Source organism: Cebus imitator, unplaced genomic scaffold (assembly GCF_001604975.1).
Source record: "Cebus imitator isolate Cc_AM_T3 unplaced genomic scaffold, Cebus_imitator-1.0 Scaffold94, whole genome shotgun sequence".
NCBI lineage: Eukaryota > Metazoa > Chordata > Mammalia > Primates > Cebidae > Cebus > Cebus imitator.
In genome coordinates, this window is record NW_016107409.1 from 6,602,500 (window position 1) to 6,627,594 (window position 25,095).

The 25,095-nt window shown below is 40.9% G+C and overlaps 1 protein-coding gene across 1 annotated transcript in view; it reads left to right on the forward strand.

The window, feature by feature from the left end:
* The first annotated feature begins 200 nt into the window (after window positions 1–200).
* SMIM2 (small integral membrane protein 2) overlaps window positions 201–25,095 on the forward strand; it is a 37,716-nt gene continuing 12,821 nt past the window's right edge. Inside the window, exons 1-3 of the mRNA XM_037741136.1 lie at window positions 201–515; window positions 602–756; window positions 18,806–18,907. The gene's annotated coding sequence lies outside the window, so the exon portion shown is untranslated. The remainder of the gene's footprint in view (window positions 516–601; window positions 757–18,805; window positions 18,908–25,095) is intronic.

Genomic DNA, 25,095 nt, shown 5'->3' on the forward strand with positions numbered 1-25,095 from the left:
AAGCCCACAATGGCTTTGGACTTTCTGCTTAGGACTGGCATATGTGATTTCTGCTCACATCTCCATTGGTCAAGGTGAGTCACAGGGGTGTGTCTGTTTATGGAGTGGCAGGTATACTCTTTCCACTCTAGAAGGCACTGCCCAGCCAGCAATGAAGAAAGAGGGCATTCCTCTTTACTGGGAAAGTGGGTATCAGTAACTGAAAACCAATACATTTTATCTCAAGAGGTATGATGTATTTGTGAATCTATGCATAACATATCTTTGGAAACATACACAGGAGGATACTAATATTGGTTGCCTCTAGGGAAGAGAACTTAGTATCTATGGAATAAGGATGGGAGGGAGATTTTTCTCTATATGCCTTTTTGAATCATCCAGGTAAATATAGTACCTACTTAAAAATGCTTACTTTAAATTGAACTGTGAAGTGGAAGATGTGAGCCTTCTGTTTTGAATTAACTGCCTGCAGACACTTGGAGACGCAGCAGTTACTTATGGAGACTGCAGTGAGGGTAAGGCGGAAGCATCGAGGAGTTTTGATGTTTTCTTTAGGTTGCGTTAGTTATTTTTAAAAAATAAAATAAACGTTTGCTTCTAGGAAGATGGAGTAGATGTACTTTTTCCTATTTCTTCACTAAATACAACTAAACTCCCTGGATATTGGATCTAAAACAAACATGAGATGTTTCTAAAAGGTGAAGAGAAGGAGGCACGAGGAACTAGGGACCTCAGGACCTGTGAAATGACATGGTGGTGAGTTCCCTGAGTTTTCTTTTTGCTTCATTCATCCCAGGCTTGGATCTGAGGAAGCCAGCAACCCAGAAAGGCTAATAGGAGCAGACCCCTGGCCCCTGAAAAAAGCCCCAAAGAAAGCCTGCTCTCTTTAGCCAAAGGAAGAGGAAAGGGGCAGTCTAGAAAGACAGACAACTTTTAGCCAATAACTGCTCTGCTGTATTTCAGCCAAACATCTCAGAAAAAACTGTGGTCCCACCCCTACCCATACCAGCAAAGGCCTGGTGGAGAACCTACATTTCCCCTTCTATGAGGCTGTACCGAGGAACTCCAATTCCCCACTGCAGTACTGTCAGAGAAGAGCCTGTAGGCAACCAGGACTTGCATCTCCACTGGCCTGTACAAAAGTATCCCACTCCCCACCAACAGCATCAGTGGAGATTATATGGGGAGCCTAATTCCCATCTTCACCCAGCAGTAAAAAGAATCCCCATCTCTGGTGCTGAATGATAGACCTGGATTTCTAGCTCCATTTGGCAGTAACAATGAGGTGACTTCCATCCCCCACCCTCTACCCACTCCAGAGCAGGGTCAGAGGAAGCCAGTTAAAAACAGGATTAGATAAGATCAAAAGTCTTGTAACATATTTTGATATACAGCCTTTTACTGGTTTCCTATAACTGCTAGAACTAATTACTTTTAACCGAGTGGCTTAAAACAACAGAAATTTATTATCTACCAGTTCTGAAGGCCAGAAGTTTAAAGTCTAGTTATTGGCACTCAAGCACACTCTCCAAAGACCCCAGGGGAGAATCCTTTCTTGAATTTTCCAGCTACTGGTGGCTGTCAGCATTCCTTGGCTAGTGGCCTCATCACTCCAATCTCTGCCTCCATGATGATCCAATGGTCTCTTCCTCTTCTGTCTGCTTCTGAGTGTCTCTTATAAGGACACTTGTTGCTGGATTTAGGTCTCACTTGGATAATCCAGCATGATTTCATCTCAAAATCCTTAACTTAGTTACACAGGCAAAGACCCCTTCTCCAAATAAGGTCACATTCACTGGTTTCAGAGATTATGACTTGTGTATTATTTGTAGAGCTACCACCATTCCACTCACTATAAGGCTTAGCCCAATTCTATTGAAACCTCAGCAGGAATTTTGTAGACATAGACAGGATTATTCTAGAATTTATATGGGAAGGCAAAAACTTTAGAATGGCTAAAACAATTTTGAAAAGGAAGAATAAGAGGAATCAATCTTTCAGATTTCAAGACTTATTAAACAGTTACATTTATCAAGACTATATGGCCAGGCTCAGTGGCTCATGCCTGTAATCCCAGCACTTTGGGAGGCCAAGGCGGGCAGATCACTTGAGATCAGGAGTTTGAGACCAGCCTGGCCAACATGACGAAATGCCAGCTCTGCTAAAAATACAAAAATTAGCCTGGTGTGGTGGTACATGCCTGTAATCCCAGCTACTCAGGAGGCTGAGGCAGGAGAATCACTTGAACCTGGGAAGTGGAGGTTGTGGTGAGCTGAGATTGTAGCATGGCACTCTAGCTTGGGCAAGAGTGAGACTCTGTCTCAAAAAAAACCATATGATATTGGTAGAGAGACAGACACATGGATCTATGGAACAGAATAGAGAACCTAGATAGAGACCCATAGAAATATTTCCCACTGGTTTTTAACAAAAGTTTAAAAAAAAAAAAAAAAAAGCAAGAACGAAAGAACGATGCTCTGGAGCTGTATCCATAGGCAAAAATTGAACCTCAATCTAACTTTCACACTTTACACAGAATTTATTAATATAAAATGAATTACAAACATAAATGTTAAATGTTATAACTATAAAACTGTTAGAAAAAAATAGAATATTTTTAAGATATAGGGCAAGCATCATTAGACTTGACACCAAAAGTACAATCCATAAAAGGAAAAATTAATTAATTACAAATGTCAAAATTTTGCTCTGTGACAGACCCTATTAAGTGGGAGAAAAGACAAGATACCTAGTGGGAGAAAATATTTGCAGACCACATATCTGACAAAGGACTAATAACTGAATATATAAAGAACTCTCACAATTGAACAGTGCAAACTCAAACAATGTAGTCAGAAAATGGGCAAAAGATATGAAGAGATATTTTACCAAGGAGGCGAGACAAAAGGCAATAAGCACATGAAAAGATATCCAATATCAATGGCCATTAGGGAAATACAAATGAAGACCACAATAAGATATTACTATCCACTTAGCTGAACTAAAATAAAAAATAGTGACAACCCCAAATGCTGGTGAGGATGCAGAAAAACTGAGTGATTTATACATTGCTGGTGGGAATATAGAATAGTTCAGACACTCTGAACACAGCTTGGCAATTTCTTTAAAAAACTAAACATGCAACTACTGTATAAGGCAAAAATCACACCCCTAGGCATTCATCCTAAATAAATGAAGATTTATGTTACTACAAAAATTTATATGTGAATGCTTATTGCAGCTTTTTTGTAGCAGCAAAAACTGGAAACAACCCAGATGTTACTCAAAAGGTGAATGGTTAAGCAAACTGGGATACAGCTATAACATGGAATACTACTTAGTAATAAAAAGGAACACACTACTGATGCTTGCATCAAACTGGATTAATCTCCAGAGAATTATGCTGAGTGAAAAAAAAAATGATCCCAAAAGGTTACATACTGTATGGTTCCATTTATATATCAGTCTAGAAATGACAAAATTATTAGAAATGGAGAATAGATTAGTGATTGCCCAGGGTTAAGGAGAGGGTGAAAGGGCAGGGGCTGTGACTCTAAAAGAGCAACATGAGGCATTGATGCCGATAGCTGGTTATGATGTTGTGCCATAGGTTTGCAAGATGTTACCACTGAAGAGAACTTGGTAAAGAGTAAAGAGGATTGTCTATATTATTTCTTATAATTGCATGGGAATCCAAAATTGTCTCAAAGAGTTGAATTAAGAAATCTGAAACCAACTTTAAAAATGATGTTTTTGTATTGCTTTCAAAATTAAAAATAAAATAAGTGACCTACTGGGAATATATACTTAACACATATTACAGAGGATTAATATTATTATGATAGCATGACCTTTATGTGATTAAGAAAAGAGCATACAAATGAATAGAAAAGTAAGAAAAAGCTACAAACAAGAAATTCTCAAACTAAGAAATGCAAATGGTCAGCCATAGTGTGACCATAAGCCCATTCACTGACTCTCCAGTCAGCACCCACTTCTGTTCTTAAAATACTCCAGATTGGGCTTATGCCTGTAGTCCCAGCACTTTGGGAGGCTGAGGTGGGCGGATCACAAAGTCAGGAGATGAGACCATCCTGGCTAACATGGTGAAACACTGTGTCTACTAAAAATACAAAAATTAGCTGGGCATGGTGGCGCGTGCCTGTAATCCCAGCTACTTGGGAGACTGAGGCAGGAGAATCACTTGAGCCAGGGAGTTGGAGGATGCAGTGAGCTGAGATCGTGCCACTGCACTACAGCCTGGCAACAAAACAAGACTACATCTCAAAACAAAACAACAAAAACCTCCAGATTGGAAAATAAATGATAGGATCATCTTACTAATAAACAGATAAAAAGATGTTCACCTTTTTAAGTAGTGAAAGAAACGTGAACAAAGTTATTGTTTTTCCCTATCAGCTGTTAAAGAATAAAGGTTTGCTAATTTTCAGTCGCAGCAGTGTGGGAAAGGTATGTGCTTATGCTGTCCTAGTGAGTATATAAATAGACTCAGATTTTTGGGAGGGTAATTTTCAACATGTTTTTAAAAACCTTTAAAAAGCATATTCCCATCAACAACAATTCCATTTCCAGAAAATGAGACAAGTATAAAAAGATGAATACTCAAAGATTTCCGTTGAAATGTTGTATATAAATTGAAAAGAAACCAAGCAGCAAATGTTCATTAATTAGGAATTAGGGATGGAATGCTTACATAAATAACGATACACACATACATGTATATTTGATGAAATATTATGAAGCCATTATATACACACACACAGGAAGTATATACCAGATATTAATGTTACCATATCTTGGTAAGTGGGATACTTTTTAAATGCTTACTTTCTTCTTTATTCTATCCTACATTTCTAACTTATTTTCAAAAGGCATATAATCGTGATACAGCAAATCTGTTTTTAAAGGATCAAGAAAATTATACCTGGAGGATCAAGGTAGCCTCAAGGAGATAAAGTGAAGCAAGAAAGCTCAGAGTCACGTAAGAAAGTGGCCTTCAGGGTGTGGAAACTGATTCAGCATCTAAGAATATTGTTAGGGCTGGGCCTAGCTAGCTTGAAAAATATGGTCACCTTACTGTTCTGTTTTTGAATGCAGTAGCTCTGCATTCATAATTAGAACACATAAAATAGGTATTTTATAAACAATAACATGTAATGAAAACATTAGTTATAATTCTTATTAAAAGTGGCCTCTCCGTGCTACTGAGATAAGATTTAAGGGCTGCTCTAAAACTGATGAGCCAGTTGGAACTTCGCTTCCCATGAACCAGGTCCTCTGTGCTCAGTTTACATTGACCCTTTGACCATCTTTGGGTGTCATGCTGAGATGTCATGTAGTGTGATACCAAAAGCAAAGATTTAGGCAATGTTTAAAACATGGGCTCAAATTCAAATGGACCCATTTGCTACCTTAGAAAACCTGGGCAGATTGTTGTAATTCCCCAAACTGCTGCTTCATTCACTTAAAATTGAAGAAAATAGTGATTCGCATATTACAGGAGTGTTCTGAGGATCTAGTGACACAGGGCATGTGGAAGGGCTTTGCCAATGCACATCTGCAAAGCTCAGCTAGGATTATTAGAGAGGCAGTATCCACACTAGGAAGAGCATGGGCGCTCCCGTTAGAAGCCAGAGTGGCCACTCTGTGGTCACATGAACTGGATAAGTTAAACTCTAAACTTTTGTTTTCTTGTCTATAAAATAAATATAACAGCTTCCTCATAGTGTCTTCCATGAGAACTAAATGAGATAGTGAGGGAGGGAAGAAAACTCACACTTATTGAGCATCTGCTTTGTGTCAGGCACAAACTAGGTGCTCTTCTATGACAGTAAGCAAAAAAATGTTATGGAATGTTTTCTGTTATTTTATTTTATATTTTTCAGTTTTATTTGAGACAGGGTCTCGCTCTGTTGCCCAGGATGGAGTGCAGTGGTGTGATCATGGCTCTCTGCAACTTCAGCCTGCTGGGCTCAAGCGATCCATCTGCTTCAGCCTCCAGGATAGATGGGACAACAGGTGCACACTACCACGCCCAGCTGACTTTTAAATTTTTTGTAGAGACAAGGTTTCACTATATTAGCCAGGCTGGTCTGAAACTCCTGGTCTCAAGCAATCCTCCCACTTTGGCTGCCCAAAGTGCTGTGATTATAGGTGTGAGCCACTGCGGCTAGCCAGTTATTTTAATTTTGAATAACAAAGTACCATTTGGGAAAGGCATACCAGAACAAAATGACTCAATGGTGCTGATTTTGGACACATAGCGGTAATCAGGTGGGACCTGTGAAGCAGGAAGCCTAAGCACCAAATCAGAAGCAACACTCCAGGGTGGTGAGCCAGCCCATGAGCAGCCTGATCATAAACCAGAATCTGCAGGGGCATTATCTAGCATTCCCTACATCTTCAGTGAAATAATTTCTTTGGTAATACAAATAGTGTCAAGACTGGTGAGTAGTTAGAAATATTGCACTGACTTCACTCTCCTTTATGAACAAGGCACAAGAAGGTGGTATATCTAAACCCACCATCAGCCAAATTATTTTGGTCTCTGTCCCTTCCTTCGCAGAGGACCCTCTTGCCTGATCCCACCCAGAACTGTCCAGCGCTCTCCTAGGACTATGGCGACATCTGCCCCAGCTCGAGTCTTTAATGCACAGTGCTTGCTTGACTGCCTAAGCCAGAGGGTGTCTTCCCCAAACTGCTGAACAAGTTGACTGTGTGTATTTGTGCTTCCTTGCCAATATGCATCTATATGTCACATGGGGTTCAATTAGACATTTTTGAGGCCGTAGGGGAGGGGATTTATAGTTCCCCACATGTCTCTAACCTCAAGAGGCTAGCACTACTTATAAAAAGAATCTGAGGCTGGGCGTAGTGGCTCATGCCTGCTAATCCCAGCACTTTGGGAGGCCGAGGCAGGCGGACCATCCTGGCCAACATGGTGAAACCCTGACTCTACTAAAAATGCAAAAGTTAGCTGGGCATGGTGGCGTGCACCTGTAGTCACTGCTACTCAGGAGGTTGAGGCAGGAGAATCACTTGAACCCGGCAGGCGGAGGTTGCAGTGAGCTGAGATTGTGCCATTGTGTTCCAGCCTGGTGACAGAGCAAGACTCCATGTCGAAAAAAAAAAGAATCTGAAACTTTCTGAATAGCTAAATTTGCTTAAGTCAGAAGGCAACATTGTCTGTTTCTCCCCCAAGACTCTTTTATAAACTCTTTTAAAGGTAGGGATCATGACCTTTTCTTAGCTTCTTTAGAATGCTAGTATTTGTACTAGCTTTGTACAAAAGTAAATACAGGAAGCAGATATGTTTGCTGACTTAAAGTGTGGGATTTGGAAAAAAATTTCCTATTTTCTAACCCTGTCTTTTGCATACAGTGAGAGACTTTGGGGAAGTTACTTAAGCTCACTTTGCTTCAGTTTCCTCCTCTGTAGAATTCAAGTGGTAACAACAGTACCCACTTCATAGACTTCTAATGCAGATTAGTAGATATGTAGAGCTCAGAACAGTATGTGACCTTCAATAAAAGTTATTCTCGATAACTTTTCTAAAATGTTTGTTATGTAAATTAATAGTAGTACAGAGTTCTGGCAATTGCACAAGAGCTCTGTTCAGGCCAGCTATTATTGTGCAATTAGTTGCCATAAATCTGTTACCACTTCCAAGATATGTATCCCTGTCAAGAAATCCACCTGTACCTCACACTAAGCCACCGCTGGCAGGGTTGCAAGGAATCCACCACACAGCCAGCCTCTCTGTCTCTGGTTCCTGCTTCTTACAAGACAGCTGAATACTTTCTGGGAAAGCCACCTGGAATCCAATCCCAACTCATTCCTAATAGGTCCTATTTTTTCCTCACCAAGTGACATCCCCACCAGGATGTTGGTGATTACAATTGGTAGCATTTTTCTTTGTTCCATTCCATCTCATTACTTAACTTTCCTCCTTCCCCCAGCTATGCTAAGTGATTCCCAGAATGTGAACCTGAATATGGTTCCTGTCAACTCTTGGAAGAGGCTTTTTTTGCATCAGAGCTGGGTTTGGCAATGGTTCTGTGGTTAGGCTAACATGTGGAGTACTTGTATAGCTTGCAGCATCATATGGATTTATACATGTCGAGAGGCACCAGCACATGCACACGGGATCCACATGGGGTGGTGTACATACCCCACTGCACATACACAGGTTCACGCCCCTTCTCTTCTTCACACAAGGTTCAGACTTATCCTGAAAAGACCTGACACAGTGACCAAGGAGTGGAGCCTTGGAGCGCAATCCACGGTAATTCTTTCATCCTATTTCTTCACACTTGTTTTGAAGAACCAGGGCCCCTACCCTGATGTTTATTCTCTTCCTCTCACCACTTGGCTCCCATCCTTTCCTCCGCCACTCCTGGGGAGGTTACGCCCTGTGGGTACAAGGCTAGGGTGTATGAATGTGTGCTCAGTGTGATGACTCCCTCTAAATGCAGCCTTCAGGCCCTTTGTGTCCCACGGGAAGGGAGTCAGAACATGGTCCTCCCACGCTGACAGTCCACCCATTAGCCCCAGGCTGTGGTAGTAAGGATAGGCACAGGGGAAGGTACATTCCAGACTAGAAAGCTGAGATTCTATCTTCTCAGGGCTGGCTTCTTTACTCTGGTTGCTGCTTGTTTTAGGAGGCTGTGCCCCTAAAACCTCTAAGCATTTAGAGGCTTCTGGCTTCCATATCCTGGAAATCGTCCAGCTCGTTAAGACAAATTTCTGGGCTTGGTTCATGTCACTCTGTAACTGATGTGGTTGGTGTCGCATGCCGACAGAGCAAGCAGGAGTATGGTCTCCATGAGGAGGAGGATAGGTCTCTCCTCTTTTTTCTAAGATGGTGACAACATGGCCTTCACACACAGAAGGCTATTTAACAGTTGGTATCTATGGCCATCCCAGTGTGTCTCTGTCAATAGAGAGATTTCCAGAGAAACCTTCCTAGTGAATTTGTTTAACAGTCTCTTAAACAGTGTTGAGTGAAAGGGAGAAGCAAGGCGGTATTAGCTTTCCACCAGTAAGTGAAAGGCATGGCTGACAAATGACACAAGGGAGATGTTAGTGAGGTAGAGTAGGTGAACTCTTCATCAGAGAGCAATGAAGAATAAATATTGTTTAAGAGCTCTGGACTGCTTCATCTTGCATGTATATTTTTTCCCCAACTAATTATGCACTGGCTTTGGCAAAAAGAATGGATAATGCAGGTAAGACATGTTTATATTCTGGTTGTCAAGGAGACAGGGAATCTGTTTGCTTAGTTTAATGCATAGGTACGCTTAGTAAGCACACCCAGCATTTAGATTCCTGGACTTTTACCAAATCTCTACATCTCTGCCCCAAGTCTATCTTGAGTTTAGTCATTTCTGGCATATTCTCTTTATGTTTCTCTTATTTCTATCACCCCCTCAGCCTAAGAAACTGCTGACATAAAATGAAATCCCTTGTGGTGAGAGAGTTTCAGCCAGCAGGAGATTCTGCCCGATGTCGGCAAGCCCCTAGAATGACAGACAGCAAACAGAACATCTACAGCTCAGCTCCCAGCACCCTTTCCTCTGTGAGGAAAATATAGACTTTCCTCAGCCTGCAATCGGTTCAAAGGACAAGTGACTTACATGGAATGACATGGTTGTAAAAGGCTGGAGTGAAAGGGGCTTGGAGCCAGAGAGGAACATGCTGGACTTGAGGGCAAGAAGGCTGAAGCATAGATGTTGGTTGGTAAGACAACGTTGGGTGTTGTCAAATGCAGGTCAGAATGGAATTCAGATCAAGGAGGGAGAGAAGATGAGATGTGAGGGAACATGATAGCAAAGTGTCTTGGATCCAGGTGCTGGGATGCCAAGGTTTGCCTGGCAGGATGGTGGGACTAGCTAGGTGAGCCTGGCCAGCTGTTCTGTTTCTCCTGGGATCATTTTCTGTGGAGCCTGCTCAGTTCCTGATATGGGAGAGGTGTTCAAAACACAGAAGAAAGGCTCAGGCAAAGATCTGGAGACAACACAGGCAAATCACAGGCCAGAGGCAGTCAACAATGTTGCTTTGTTTAGAACGATAGATATGTGTAAGGAAATGACTTAAGTGCTTCAATTTTACTTAACAATGAGTCAGAAGCCAAAATCAATCCTGGAGTGTGGATCTGACAACAGGGCTTACGAATTAATTTTTAGGTGTTGTGTGTGTTGTGGGTCACAAGGAGGGAGAGAGGAGGAAAGAGGCTGTGGGCTGAGGAACCCACCAACGAGGTGCTGCTGGAAGTCAGCATGAGATAAGGGAGGTCAGCTGTGGAGGGGCACTTATGGGACTAAAAGGGAGGAGCAGGAGGTAGGGTGAATGAGCAGGAATGAAAGCTGGATTGTATGAAAGACCCAGAGAGTGGGTTTACTCATTTGCTCCTTTGCCTTTCATTCATGCATCCACACCTGCCTTCTTCAGCGCTGGGTGTGCAAGTGCCTATGCTCAGTGATCATCTCTGTTGGCTGTAGGGCAGCAGCCAGAGGGGACACCACAAGCCTCCAGAGGGTGGCCATGCAGCACAGTGTGGACTCGAGATTCCATCTGCACTGGTTCATGTCCTGATTCTGTCTGTGTGGTTCTGGGCAATTTATTTAACTTGTCTAAAGCTCATTCTTTCCATTGGATAATGACCAACTCCATAGGGTTGTATGGAGGACTGTCTGAGATAATGCACTGAACTAACAAACACTAGCTGTTACACGATAAAGGAATGGTTGTGAAGCACCTGCCTATGTGTTAGGCACTGTGATAGATGTCAGGATGCCAAGACAGATAAGACCTCATCTTGTCCTCTAGCACCCCAAAGACAACCTTAGGGGAGGGGAGGGAAATTTGCAAATTACACTGTGTGCTGTAATGTGGTAAATAATCTAATAGAAGGATGCTGTTCGTGCCATGAAATTCAGACAAAGGGATTAATGGGGCTTGGGGAGTTCAGGCAGATGCCACAAAGGAAATAGTAATTGAACTGGGCTTTGAAAAGGAGTAGAAATTTGGAAGGCGAGTGGAGGGAGAAAGCAAAAAGAATTTCAGATAAAAGGAACATCATGAACAAAGGGAACATCACAGACAAAAGGGACATCATGTACAAAAGAGCAAAGCCTAAGGACCCACCACCTTTGCAGGGTTTTCTTGGGGATGAGCAGAGGCACCACGTGCAGGGCAGTAGGGCCACAGGTATAGAGGAAACAGCAACCGACCAGTGAACACTATTTTCCTCCCTGTCTTTGCTGAATTCCACTTATATCTCCTTTAGAAAACTTATAGCTCAAACCAAGAAAATGAGGAAACATCTCAAAAAAGAGGAGCGAGAAAGCAGGGGTCCTAAGGCTGGGTTTTTGTAACCATGGTTAATGAGTAAATGAAGAGAGAGTGAAGCAAGTGTCCGCAAAGGAGGCTGACAGAGGTCAGTTGGGGTGAGAGGAGCAGAACCAAAAGGGTTCATGTCACATAAACTAAAGAAGGAGAAGGCTCAGGAATGAGTTTGGTCAGTTATGTCAAATGTAATGAGAGGTCAGAAATGGAAGAACGTTGCCAGGGCTGCTTCTAGTGGCCTTCAGCGGTCTCCTTGGAAGTTTCCATGGTAACAGTGGCTGTTGCACAGGGCCTGGCCCTCCAGTGTCTGCCACAGATCAAGTGACATTTCTTCTTCCTCTGGTATCCTCACTTGCCCTCTGCATCCCCCACCCCAGGACACTACCAGGTCCACAGTATAGGCAGATTCCAGAGAGGTAGATGGAAGAGAGTATCCCAGCTCTATCCACCAGCCATCTCACAGACCCAGCCACTCCCCGTGGAAGGCCCCAGCCACTCCCCGTGGAAGGCCCCAGCCACTTGAGCCTTCTGGAAGGTTTTGGTCTCAGGTAGGAGAATCTCACTGTCATGAAAGACAGCTGCCTGACACACCCGATTCAGCTTAGGGGCACAATGAGTTAAGACCAAAATAAAGCAAAGCAAAGGCTCCTTACATATGTAGTTGGGGTTGGTCTTCAAACTGCCTGGTAATGCAATTCTCCCAGGAGATGACTTTAAAAGACTCAGACTGCAAATATTTAATGACAAATAGACTTGTTTGTCAAGATAAAGTCCTACAAGACTGGGTCACTCACAAATGCACTGGTAAGTAGAGAGACCACATTAAATACTTACAATATCCACTTATTCCAGCACCTATGATGAAACTCACGGAGCTTACGGTTCCCAAAAACTGCATATTAGTGGGTTTGCCCTTGCTTGACTTTTATGTCTATACATAGGATATGGACTCCCTCTGCTTCATAGTGGAAACCCTGAAGATAGAAATTACATGTGAAAATACAGTTATACAGTGGAGAAGTCAAACATAGTATATTCCCCTTTTTCTTGCCTCCTCCTCTTTGCTCCCCAAACTGCCTCATATTTTCTAAAATTTTAATAGTGAATCGATTCTGAAGAAAAACACTAAATAGCAATGTAAACTAATATGTTAATGTTTAATTCACTTTTGGTTTGCCAGGCATTGGAAACTTTGAACAAATTGGACTTAAAGATAAAAGATGGATAGAAATCTTAATACAATTTTGGTGGGGAAAAAAGGCAAAAGCAAAGAATCTAGCATCTGCTAGTTGCAAAGCAGAGTACTTAGCCCGTGGGAGTACAATAAAAAATAATGATACTCTAAAAACCCCCTTCATCTTCATCTATCTCAGAGATCCTTTCCTGGCCCCAAGACTGGGTGAGGGCACCTACTGTGTCTTGTGCAACACCCTGTGTGTTTTTGTGTCTATTTCACAACAGCTATCGTGCTTGTGTTTTCTTGATCAATATGTGTCTCCCCACAAATTGTAAGCTCCAAGAGGACAACGATTCTTGGTGAACCGATCCCATCTGGAACATCTCATACACTGCCTGAAACGCAGAGTAGATCTTCAATACACAATGCATGAATGGATGAAATGAGCAAACAATGGAAGACAAACACAATTTCTAGGTTATTAAGATGATTAATTCATCCCTCTTCTGGAACAGCAATGAAAGGTCCTTCAAATATCAGCTCACTCCCCCACTCCTCTGCTATTCTTCTTTTCTTTTCTTTCTCTCTTTTTCTTTCTTTCTTCTTTCTTTTTTTTTTTTTTTGCTTCCCCAATTACTTCCATGTGCCTCACTTGCCACCCCTCCCACCAGTCCCTCAAATATTAAAAGAACATCATCATCAACAACAAAATGCATTCTGTCTGCATCCTGCATCCTGGAGGAGGTGGTGGTGTCTTCATGGGCTGCACAAGTACAAGCCCACATCCTTGGCTGTGCTTCCTGGCGTTTTTATGTAATAGGAACATGCTGACTGGTATGTTCTCAGTTTGGAAAGAGACGCCGTGCCTGTTGTGGCTTTGAGTTCAGACCATTTTTCTTTCATCTTTGAAGATGACAAATGCTATAAACAAAGCCAGTCAAAATGAGCCTGAATGCTTCAAGCTCTAGCAAGACAGGAAGAAAGCTGTGTGGTGATATTGTTTAGAGACAGATAGTAATTGCTGTACTGGAGAGCCGATATTTGCAGAACTCAATTGTGTGGCGTCCGACTGAGTAAGTTAGCAAAATAAAGACAGATGGCAATGGATTAACTCCAACACGCCCACCAAACAATGGCAGCCAAAATGGAGAACTGCGGTGTGCTCTCAAAAGCGCTCTTTCTGGGAGAGTTCACCCATTGCCTCAATTAGATGCCACCTAGTGACTGACCAAAACATTGCATCTTGCCCAACCCTGTATATTTAGAACACAGCTTAAGGAGACTGTGCCATCGATTGTTAGGCTTTGTTTTCAAAAGACAGAGGGAGAAATACTGTGTCACGGCAGACTTGAAAACTTTCAGTTTGATGTTTAGTTCACTAAGAAATAATGGTTGAAATCTCTGTTCTTCCTTGTATGCTTAGAGGAAAACAGAAAAACAAAAAAGAGAGAAAACAAATCCTGCAAGACAGGCACCGCGTTTGATTTAGAAATGCATGACCTAGAGATTTAAGTTTGAGGACAGTTTGTACATTCTGATCCTCGATTTATACAACTGAAACTGAGGACAGTAAATAATTTCATTTCATCTAACAGTTCGAATTGATTATCAAGACTCTCTGGACTGTGAGGAATTATGAGGTAAACTCCAAGGGTTGGGGCTGGGACCCCGTGGTCATTGATGATTGTCTGTCATGCTGCAGAAGAGGAGAGTGGTGGAAACTGGGTCCTTACTGGACAACTGTACATCAGGCTAGGAAATCTCCTAATTTGTTTAATCATGAGTGTTTAGAGAAAGAGTTCTTTGTATTCCTGAGAGTCTGAGGGCAGAAGCTGAAATGGGCATAGAACATATAGAAAAGGTGATGCTTTTCCATCTAAAGGAGAGATGAAGGAATAATACAAGCAATTTTGTTATGATCTACCAAACTAAGGTTTCATTATGTTTTCCCCTCATTGTGGAAGGCACTGTTGGGTTGGCAATTTGCACCACTACCTTATATAATTTAGTCCTGGAGTATGTGCCAAGAACTTTATAATGAAACCCTGGTTCCTAACTATAGGATATATTTTTGAAGTGAAGGTCTAGACAATTTCAGTAACTGGCCCAGAGTACGAGGTTGAGAAGGGAAGGAGCTTTAGTTCCTAGGCTCCTCAACCACTACCTACCATGCTGGGCTGACATTGCATTCCTTGCTTGTCCCTAGCAGTCACCTACTCAGTGCTCCTGGCTAAGAGTGAGATCCTTTTCTCCTTTGGCCCTCAACATCCATTGGTGACCAGCAAACAGTGCCAGCTATGTCTACAGATCGGGGGGACATGCAGTGTAGAGAGTCAGGTAGTTGTGTGGTTCATTGGTCAGGGCCTGCCCAACAAAGTCCATATGTCAGGGTAAGAACCTGGGTCCCCAGCTGCTATACTTCTGTTTTCTCAAGTAAGTCCTTAGAGGCCCATGTCTTTTGAGCTCAGTTTATTACAGAGCAGAAAGCCACACACACAGTCTTCAAATTGTTCAGGCTTTTCTAGTTTTAATTCAACTTAACACTCATTGATTAACTGAATGCTTACCAAATGCAAGACACTTTGCTAGGAGTCAGACAAGGGTTCTAGCTTCAGCCCTGCATAGTTATTTTGCTGTCAGAAGTCTCTGCTTCCACTCCAGTTGAATGAGAATCCTGAGCTCAAGTAAACCCTCTAAATTCCTTTCTTAATCTAAAGCTTTATGGCTTTATGAAAAGAACGCTTGAAAAAGGAGGCTTGGTTTCAGATTTGATGTGTTAAAATATGATAATTTTATTGTTTCTTCATTCAAAAATATTTTTTTGAGTACCAACTAATGTGTAATGAACAAGACAAAGCCCTTGACCTCACAGAGTCTATAGTCTACTTGGGGGCAACAATGAAAAGACTTAACAGTAAATGCAAAATAAAATGTACCAGATGCGCTATGAAGACATAAGGCAAAATAAGGAGAGAAAGGGAGAATGACCAGGGAAAGCCCCTCTGACTGATGTGGGGAGAGGGCTATGTGAGGTCTGGAGAGAGTACTGGGCAGAGATATGTACAAACGTGAGGGCTCTGGGGGAGGGCAGGCTTGGCACACTTGAGGAATAGCAAAGGGGCACTTAGGTAAATAGTTTACTCATCGCTACATGCAACCCACTCATCTGAGGAGCCTAGAAGAGTACCCTCAAGGAGACTGTAGTTGGTGAATGACTCGCTTTGTGCCAGGCACTATCCTAGGTGTCAGAGGGCACAGAGATGGGAAGTAGACACCACCTGTGTGTGAGAAGTTCACGTTTTAACGAACAGTTAGGAATGCAGGGATAAAAGACCAATATGATGAAAGAAGCACTGAGAGTAAAATTATGGCTGAGGGCGATGGGAACTCAACAGAGAAGGCTGAGCTCAACATTTCAGGTGGGTCTTGCAGGATAAACGGGGAATTGGATAGGCTGGGGATCAGGGACTGGAGGTTGCAAGGGCAGGAACACATGGAAATATAAGACATGACTGGGAAATAATGAGTCAAGGTCCAGGTTGGCAAAGCACAGGGCAACAAGACTTTATTGTCAATAAAACCAGAATGGCTTTTGTGTCTCATCTGCTTTGATGTGATTGTCATGTTTGGACTATATTCTGTACACCAGTGGTCCACAATATTCATTCTTAAGGACTCTCTTTTAATATTTTATTTCCTATAGCTTGCATGTCTTTATAGATTTGTTTTTTGTCCCCCCAAATATTGCAATTAGTAAGAAGTAACTAAAGAAGTAACTAATTTGTTTCCCCATTCAAAAAAGTCATCCAACCCTTATGACTTCCAATGAGAGCCACAGATAAGCATGGAATATAGCATGTTACTATACTGAGTTGATCAAATTAGTCCCATGCCCCAACCTGACTGCAAGGGATGCTGGAATATATGGGGATACACAAGGAATATTTGTTAATCACTAACTACCTCTGCTACATAAAGGTATAAAGGTACATTTTGTCCCTGGATTCTTGAAGTTCAGAGGAGTCTTCAGTTGAGAATTCTACACTTTAAGAAGCATAGGAGTGACAAGATTGGTTTGTTTTCCAGGAAGATCACTCAGGTGGAAGGTCAGACAATGGGCTGCCTGGGTAGACTGGAGGCAGGAGGACCAGTTGGGAAGTTCTTAATGCTCCAAATAAGAGAGGAGGAAGGCCTGACTCAACACATTGGTAGTGGAATGGATCAGGGAACAGACTCAAAAAAGAGTTCTAGGATTAAAATTCCCCAGTGTTGATGCCATGCATGGGAATGAGGTGTCAGAGTTGATTCTTGGGTTCCTAGGCTGAATGATTCAAAGGCACTGTGATGACTACAGCATGAGTCAGCAAGAGAGGCAGGGCCAGGCAGGCAGGACCCTCTTCCCAGGGTGCAGGAATAATGGTTGTCAGTTATTCTTCTTTCCTTTCGGACCTGATAATTTGCCATACTCCTTTCCCAGCCCAGAAAACACAGGTCTGAGTCACAGCAGTGGGAATGCAAAAGTCAAGACGCCCGAGTAAGGGGAGACCTGACTGGAAGTTTTGGATCCAACCCAGGCATCAAAAGCGATCTTAGCTCTACACATCTAGGCGTAGGTGCTCTGTTGAGTGCCTGGGCCAAAAGCACTTACAACAGCCACCATGGCCATCCCCTGGTGCTCCCTCTTCTCTTTCATTCACTTTCCTTTATCAAGTTTCTTCTTTCTGGACTCTCCCCCCTTGTCCCTGCTGACCATGCCAATTGGCACCAAGCATTATAGCAATCCCTTCAATCACTCTGGGAATACTGTAATCAAATGTATTCATGTACTTATTCAGAAATCCAGTCTGTTCTATCTCCCATTAGATGGTAGCCTCACCTGTAAGAGACCATGCCTTCCTAACTGCTGCAAAATAGAACTTGTCTCACCCCTTTCAATAAAGGGGCTATACCCATTAACAAAGTTAGCTTACTCTGGACATCAGAACCCTGAATGCAAAAATCAACTGCATTTCTTCTCTTGAAGCATCTTCTTCTTAGCAGAATCTGCATGTTAGGGTTTCTTTGAACTTCATATAGGCAATTTAAAAAATTGAGATAAATTGGAACCATACTTAGAAACAAACTCTGCCCAGTTTACTCAAAGTCCATTTTGTTTACTCAATATGATGAACTATGAGTAACACATAATACAACGTAATGCTATAGCCACAGTGTGGGACCATTATGATGGAAAGCATAAGAGAATGGGCTTGGGCATCAGGGAAAACTTGGTGCTTGGGTTCTAAATCCGCCATGTAGTGCATCTTACAGAGCTTCACTATCTTTATTGGCAAATGAGGGATCCTACAAGGCTAATGGCAGTAGCTGTGCTCAGCTTAAGCCTATGATATGTAGAGCACCTAGTGCAGGCCTTGAAGAGGAAGAAACACTCCACAGAAGGTAGCCAATGCTGCGATTATTCATCCATTCCCTTCCTGATGACATTATGGTGTAATCTGAAATGTTTCTGGCTTCCGTCTTATCTATGTCCTGTTTGCTTGTTATCACCCTGACCTTGTGTTCTTCACTGATCCTTATCCATGCCTCACACCCAACCTTAATGGGCTCATCACTTCCTAATCTTAGTATTAATTGTGAAGATTTGTCTGTATTTTGTTTGCTCAAAACTTGAACCTAAAAGTAGTCTACATCAACTGCATGTACATACAGATTGGGCTCTTTATGTTTCTATTTGCTGTTCTATAAGGCCAGGCAAATACTAGAGGAAAAACATGCTTCCAGTTCTCCCAGAGCTGCCTGGGAATATTTTGTGGTGGAGGAAGCAGAGCCAGAGAAATGTTTTCAGCTTGAAATAAATAATTATACTGCTCATAAATAAATTAATGTAAGGACTCAGCTTATGAATTATTTGTGTTAGCTACAGAGAAGCTGGGGTTAAAAACTGGACTATTGTTGCCTTGCTACATATTTGCTATTCAACCATTCTTCACCCATTTATATGTGTAGGAGCAGTGAGTACAAGGCTGTATGGTATGGGCAGCACTTAAGATTCTGTTCCACATATTTGGTATGTTCCTGATACAGTTTAGGTGTTCAAAGCTGCTCCATATAGCCTTTCAAGAAAAGGATCTGTAGAAATATATCAAAGCAAACAAATACATACCGACATGAAATGACACATTTCTTTCTACCTGGGCTTATATACAGTGTCTTGGCATCTTTGCAGTTCTTAGCGCTTTGATTTCCTTTTACCTCTTACAGATGTTTGACCAACATGTGGAAGTAACCAAGGCGAATCAAGAAGAAGAAATCTACATCTTGGGAGAGGCACTATGGTTGGAGAGTGGCTGGAATAGGAAAAATGTATATGGTGGAAGGGGGAAGGGGTGGGAAGCATGCTGAATTGTGTCTCCCCAAATTTCATATACTGAAGTCCTAACCCCCAATACCTCAGAATGTGACTGCATTTGGAGATAGGGTTTTTAAAGAGGTAATTAAGTTAAAAATGAACTCATTAAGATGGACTCTAATCCAATATGAATGATGTCCTTATAAGAAGAGGTGATTAGAACACAGAGGGAAGACCATGTGAAGACACAGCAAAAAGGTGGTCATCTATAAGCCTAGCAGAGAGACCTCAAAAGAGACTAACCTTGCTGACACCTTGATCTTGGACTTCCATCCTCCAGAATTGTGAGAAAATAAATTTCTGTTACTTAAGCCATCTAGTCTATGGTACATTTTCACAGCAGCCCTAGCAAACTAATGCACATCTCTTGCTGGTTTGTAGTCCCAAGTGAATATTTCACAAATAAAGAAGCTAGGCAATGCTGAGATAAATGGTTATGTATCTATAAAATATTGTGTGTAGGCATGTTGGTATTTTATACAGACCAGAAGTGCCCTATACCTTTATGCCTAAAATTATTATTCAAGTTTAAATTATTCAAGATCTTGGGGTTTAACTCATGCAGAATCATATTCTAAGACCCCTCTTTTAAAGAGATATTAAATGAGTAATTCTCAAACTCTTCCTTCTAGGTATTCATAAAAGCAGATTAGAAAAAAATGGATGTAGCAGTGAATTTGTCTGGAAAGGGAACCTGGAGTAACCCGACTTTCCTTAAAGTTAGGTTTGAGATATAATTTACATAATTAAAATTTTTATTGTATAATTGGTTGAATTTTTGCAAATACATTCAATCATGTAACAACTATCACAATGAAGGTAAAGGGTATTTTCATAATGCCCAAATTTCCTTATGCTCCTTTGCAGTCAATTTCCCTCCTCTCCTCCCTGCCCTTGGCAACCACTGAGCTAATTTGTACCCCTGTAATTTTGCCTTTTTCAAAATATAAATGGATGCATACAGTATGCAGCCTTTTGTGTCTGGATTTTTTTTCTTGTATTTTTGAAGGCCTGTTTTCCCCTTTTTTATTGGTACATAATAGTTGTACATATTTGTGGGGTACATGGATGTTTTCATACAAGCATACAATGTTCAATGCTCAAATCAGAGTAATTGGGATATCCATCACCTCAAACACTTATCTCTTCTTTGCATTGAGAAGATTCCCAATCTTCTAGCTACTTTGAAATTTACAACAAATTATGGTTAATTGTAGTTGCTCTACTGTGCTATCAAGCACTAGAACTTACTCCTTTTATTTAACTGTGTTAATGTACCTATTAACCAACCTCTCTTCATTCCCCTTTCCTCTCACCTTTCCAGCCTCTGGTAACCACTGTTCTGTTTACTACCTCCATGAGATCAATTATTTTTCACTCTCATATATGAGTGACAACACATAGTATTTGCATTTATGTGCCTGGCTTATTTCACATAACTTCTAGTTTCATCCATGTTGCTGCAAATGACAGGATTTCATCCTTTTTCATGGCCAAATAATATTCCACTATGTATATATACCACATTTTCTTCATCTATTCATCTGTTGATGTACACTTAGGCTGATTCCATGTCTTGACTATTGTGAATAGTGCTGCAACAAACATGGGAATGCAGATATCTCCTTCACATACTGATTACCTTTCTTTTGGGTAATACTCAGCAGTGGGATTGCTGGATCATATGGTAATTCTGTTTTTAGTTTTTTGAGGAATCTCCCTATTGTTTTTTGCAGATGTACTAGTTTGCATTCCCACCAATAGTGTAAAAGTGTTCCTCTTTGCATTCTTCAATTGAAATAAGGTGATATCTCATTACGGTTTTGATTTGCTTTTCTCTGACAACTAGTGATTTTGAATATTTTTTCATAGACCTGTTGGTCACTTGAATGTCTTCTTTTGAGAAATGTCTATTCACAACTTTTGCTCATTATAAAATCAGATTATTTGTTTTATTGCTGTTGAGTTGTTTGAGTTCTTTATATATTATGGTTATTAATTTCTTGTCAGATGGATAATTTGCACATTTTTTCCACTGTTCTGTAGGCTGTCTCTTCACTTTGTTAATTGTTTCCTTTGCTATGCAGAAGATTTTTAGCTTGATGCAATCCCATTTATCCATTTTTGCTTTTGTTGCCTATCCTTTTGGGTCTTAATAAAAAAAGAAAAATCTTTGCCCAGATAATGTTCTGAAATATTTTCCCAATGTTTTCTCCTAGGAGTTTTATGGTTTCAGGTCTTGCATTTAAGTTTTTAATTAATTTTAATTTGATTTTTGTATATGATTAGAGATAGAAGTCTAGTTTTATTTTTCTCTATATGGGTATCCTGTTTTCCTAGCACCATTTATTGAAGAGATAATAATTTCCCCAATGTATGTACTTGGCACCTTTGTTGAAAATTAGGTGGTGTAAATGCATGAGTTTATTTCTGGGTTTTCTATTCTGTTCCATTGGTTTATGTGTCTGTTTTTATGCCAGTACCATGCTGCTTTGGTTACTCTAACTTTGTAGTATATTTTGAAGTCAAATAGTATGATGCCTCCAACTTTGTGTTTTTGCTCAGGATTGGTTTAGCTATTCAGAGTTGATATGAATTTTTGGATTTTTTTCTATTTCTATGAACAATGTAATTGGTATTTGGATAGGGTTTGCATTGCATCTGTAGATTACTTTGGGTAGTCTGGACATTTTAACAATATTAGTTCTTCTAATCCATGAACATGGGCTATCTTTCCATTTTGAGGGGTGTATCATCTTCAATTTCTTTCATCAGTGCTTTATATTTTTCCTTGTAGAAATCTTTCTCTTCTTTGGGCTGGGCATGGTGGTTCACACCTGTAATCTTAAGCATTTTGTGAGGCTGAGGTGGGTGGATCACTTGAGGTCAAGAGTCTGAGACCAGCCTGGACACATGGTAAAACTCTCTCTCTACTAAAAATACAAAAAATAGCTGGTGTGCTGGCAGGTGCCTGTAATCCCAGCTACTTGGGAGGCTGAGGCAGGGGAATAGCTTGAACCCAGGAGACAGAGATTACAGTGAGCCGAGATTGTGTCACTGCACTCCAGCCTGGATGACAGAGAGAGACTCCATCTTAAAAAAAAATTATGTCTCTTCTTTGCTTAATTTTATTCCTAGTGATTTTATTTTTTCCTAGTTACTATAAATGGGATTGGTTTCTTGATTTATTTTTTTTTTCAGATTATTCACTGTTGGTTTATGGGAATTGCTACTGATTTTTGTATCTGATTTTGTATGCTGCAAATTTACTTAGGTTATCAGCTCTAACAGTTTTTTGGTGGAGTCTTTAGTTCTTGTCTAAATATAAGATCATTTTATCTGTAAACAAGGACAATTTGACTTCTTTCCAGTTTGGATGTTCTTTTTTTTAAATCTTATCTAAAAGAGATTTGTTCTATGATTCTAGAAAGTATTTGAATTTTATACTCAATTCTGACATATATGCAATATATATCAAAAGTCAAGTAATGTATCTATGTTTGTTCTAGCATTGGAATACATTTAAGCCTTATATTTAAAACTTGCACAATTAAATTACTGAAATGCAACCTAATAATAATCAAACAAAATTAATGCTCTGTGAAGATACATCATTTCCAAATTTAACAACATCTCTACTAATTACAAAGGTGTTTGGATTAGAAGACACCCCCAAAAAAGTTCAAAGAGATATTCAATAGTACTAAAAGTATCTTCTTACCTTTATGAAAGATTGAGATTATAAGTGTCTTACACCAATATTATATGTAAAATAAATGAAAAACATTTTAAATAAGAAAGACATCCAAATAGGCCACATGAAATGCTCGATAGTAATAAGTCATTGAAACATAATGTTACCCTGAAGTCTAAAACTAATACATAATTAGTAGGAATAATAGTAGTAGTGGCTGTGGGTCTCTGATGTCAGGTTAGTAACCATTAAGCCAGTTCCTTACAAAAGGAGTTCTTTGTGGTTGGTTGTTTCCCTGAGCATGATTCATTTGTGGGATATGTTTACTAACTGTCTCTGTAATATTTGTTTTTTAAAAAAGTTCTTGTATGAAGGTTGTTCTTTCCACCCAAGGTCTAGGCCATGGATGAGATAAACACAAAAAAGAAGAAGAGGTACCCACTTGGTACCTCTTCTCAGCCATTCCTTACTGAATTCTTTAAGATCCAGATCAAGTATTATGTCTTCTGTGTGCCCATCATGACCCATTTCCCAGCCCAAGGCAGAATTATTTTTTCTTAATTTTGGCCTCTTATAACACTGTGCACATCTAGTTATCATATTTTATGACAATTAATTTCTTATATGTGGGTATCCATGGCTATACTTTCATCTAATTGAAGACAAGGATCGTCTGACCTCTGTATTACTAGATCCTGGCATTTAGCAAATCCTTAATAAATATATGCTAAATTAAGTTGAGCCCTGCTGGGTGCAGTGGATCATGCCTGTAACCCCAGCACTTTGGGAGGCCAAGGGAGGCAGATCACTTGAGGCCAGGAGTTTGAGACCAGCATGGCCAACATAGTGAAATCCCATCTCTACCAAAAATACAAAAAAATTAGCCAGGTGTGGTGGCATGTGCCTGTAACCCCAGCTACTCAGGAGGCTGAGGTAGGAGAATCGCTTGAATCCGGGAGGTGGAGGTTGCAGTGAGCAGAGATTGTGCTACTGCACTACAGTCTGGGTGACAGAGAGAGACTCTGTCTCAAAAAGAAAGAAAGAAAAAATTTAGTTGGCCCTTGCAATCCATGATATGCCGCATGTCACAGACCCCCCCAGTCAGACTTATGAGAACCAAGAACTGACCTGTGGAGGTGGAAAGCTAGTATTCATTTTAATTTGTGCATCGGGCTTCAGGTTTCCTGCCAGTCTGCCAAGTTTTTGACCCAGATTCCTTCTCTGAGCCTATGTGCCCAGTCCAACTACAAGTATAATTCCTACTCTGACCCAGATCCACTGCCTTTTCTTGTACCAGCTCACTGAGATCTCCTGGTTTGGCCCCATGTATGAAATCTAATATGTGACCAAGACAACCCTGGTGAAGATCCAGGCAGGGCAAGCCAGCACTGCCAGGTCTCGAGTGATACCTAACTCTCCTGGATGTCTGCAAGGCAACTGGGAGGGCCAAGCAGAATAAACTTTCACATGAGTATTGGGTCAAGTATCTCATGTACTGCCCACAGCAAACTCTGAGGCAAGACGCAGTTGCAGGTGTGGGCCAGGGTGTAGCACAGAAATAAGCAGATTTGTTGGTTGTGAACTTTGCTTGCTCCTCTGGCTGTGACCATCCCATCTATAAGAAATAGACAAAACTGGAACAAGTGTTCAGTGAAAAGAAAAAAGGAAAAGGAGGTACAGGTAGGCCCAAATAAGGTAAAGGGATGCATTTCTATGTAGCCCCAATTAGGGGCTAATATACACCTTATAGTGAGTATATATATCACTTTACTCCTTATAGTGAGTTCAATAGTTGACCCCCAAAGATGTGGCCACATTCTAACCCCTAGTTCTTATAAATGTGAACCTATTTGGAAAATTGTCTTTGCAGATATAATTAAGGATATTGAGATGATCCAGAATTTAGGGTGAACCCTTAATTCAAAGACAGGTAATAAGAAAAAGGCAGGAGATTTGGGACAGAAACAGACAGAGGGAGAAGGCCAAGTGAAGACAAAAACAGATTGACGTTATGCTGCCTAAAGCCAAGGAATGCCTGGAGCCACCAGAAGCCAGAAGAGGCAAGTACATTCTCCTCTAGAGCCTTCAGAGGAGCATAGCCCTGCCGATACCTTGATTTCAGACTTCTGGCTCCAGAACTGTGAGAGAATAAATTTCAGTTGCTTTAAGTCAACACATTTGTGGTATTTTCTCAAGACAACCCTTAGAAACGAATGCATCCCTCCTTTGCTTCTCTGTCAGAGAAATGGGTATGCATTGTAGTATTTGGGTCTAAGAAGAAGGTTCTCAGAACATTAGACAAAGAAGGTAAGGCAAAAGGGAAGTGACTGGCCCAAAACCATGAAGAAAAAGTCTTCCTCCTGAAATCGTCAGTGGAGACCAGAAGTATCCATAGGAAGCTTTCTATTAATCAATTTAGTTTATCCCAAGAAAGGATCTTCCACTTAC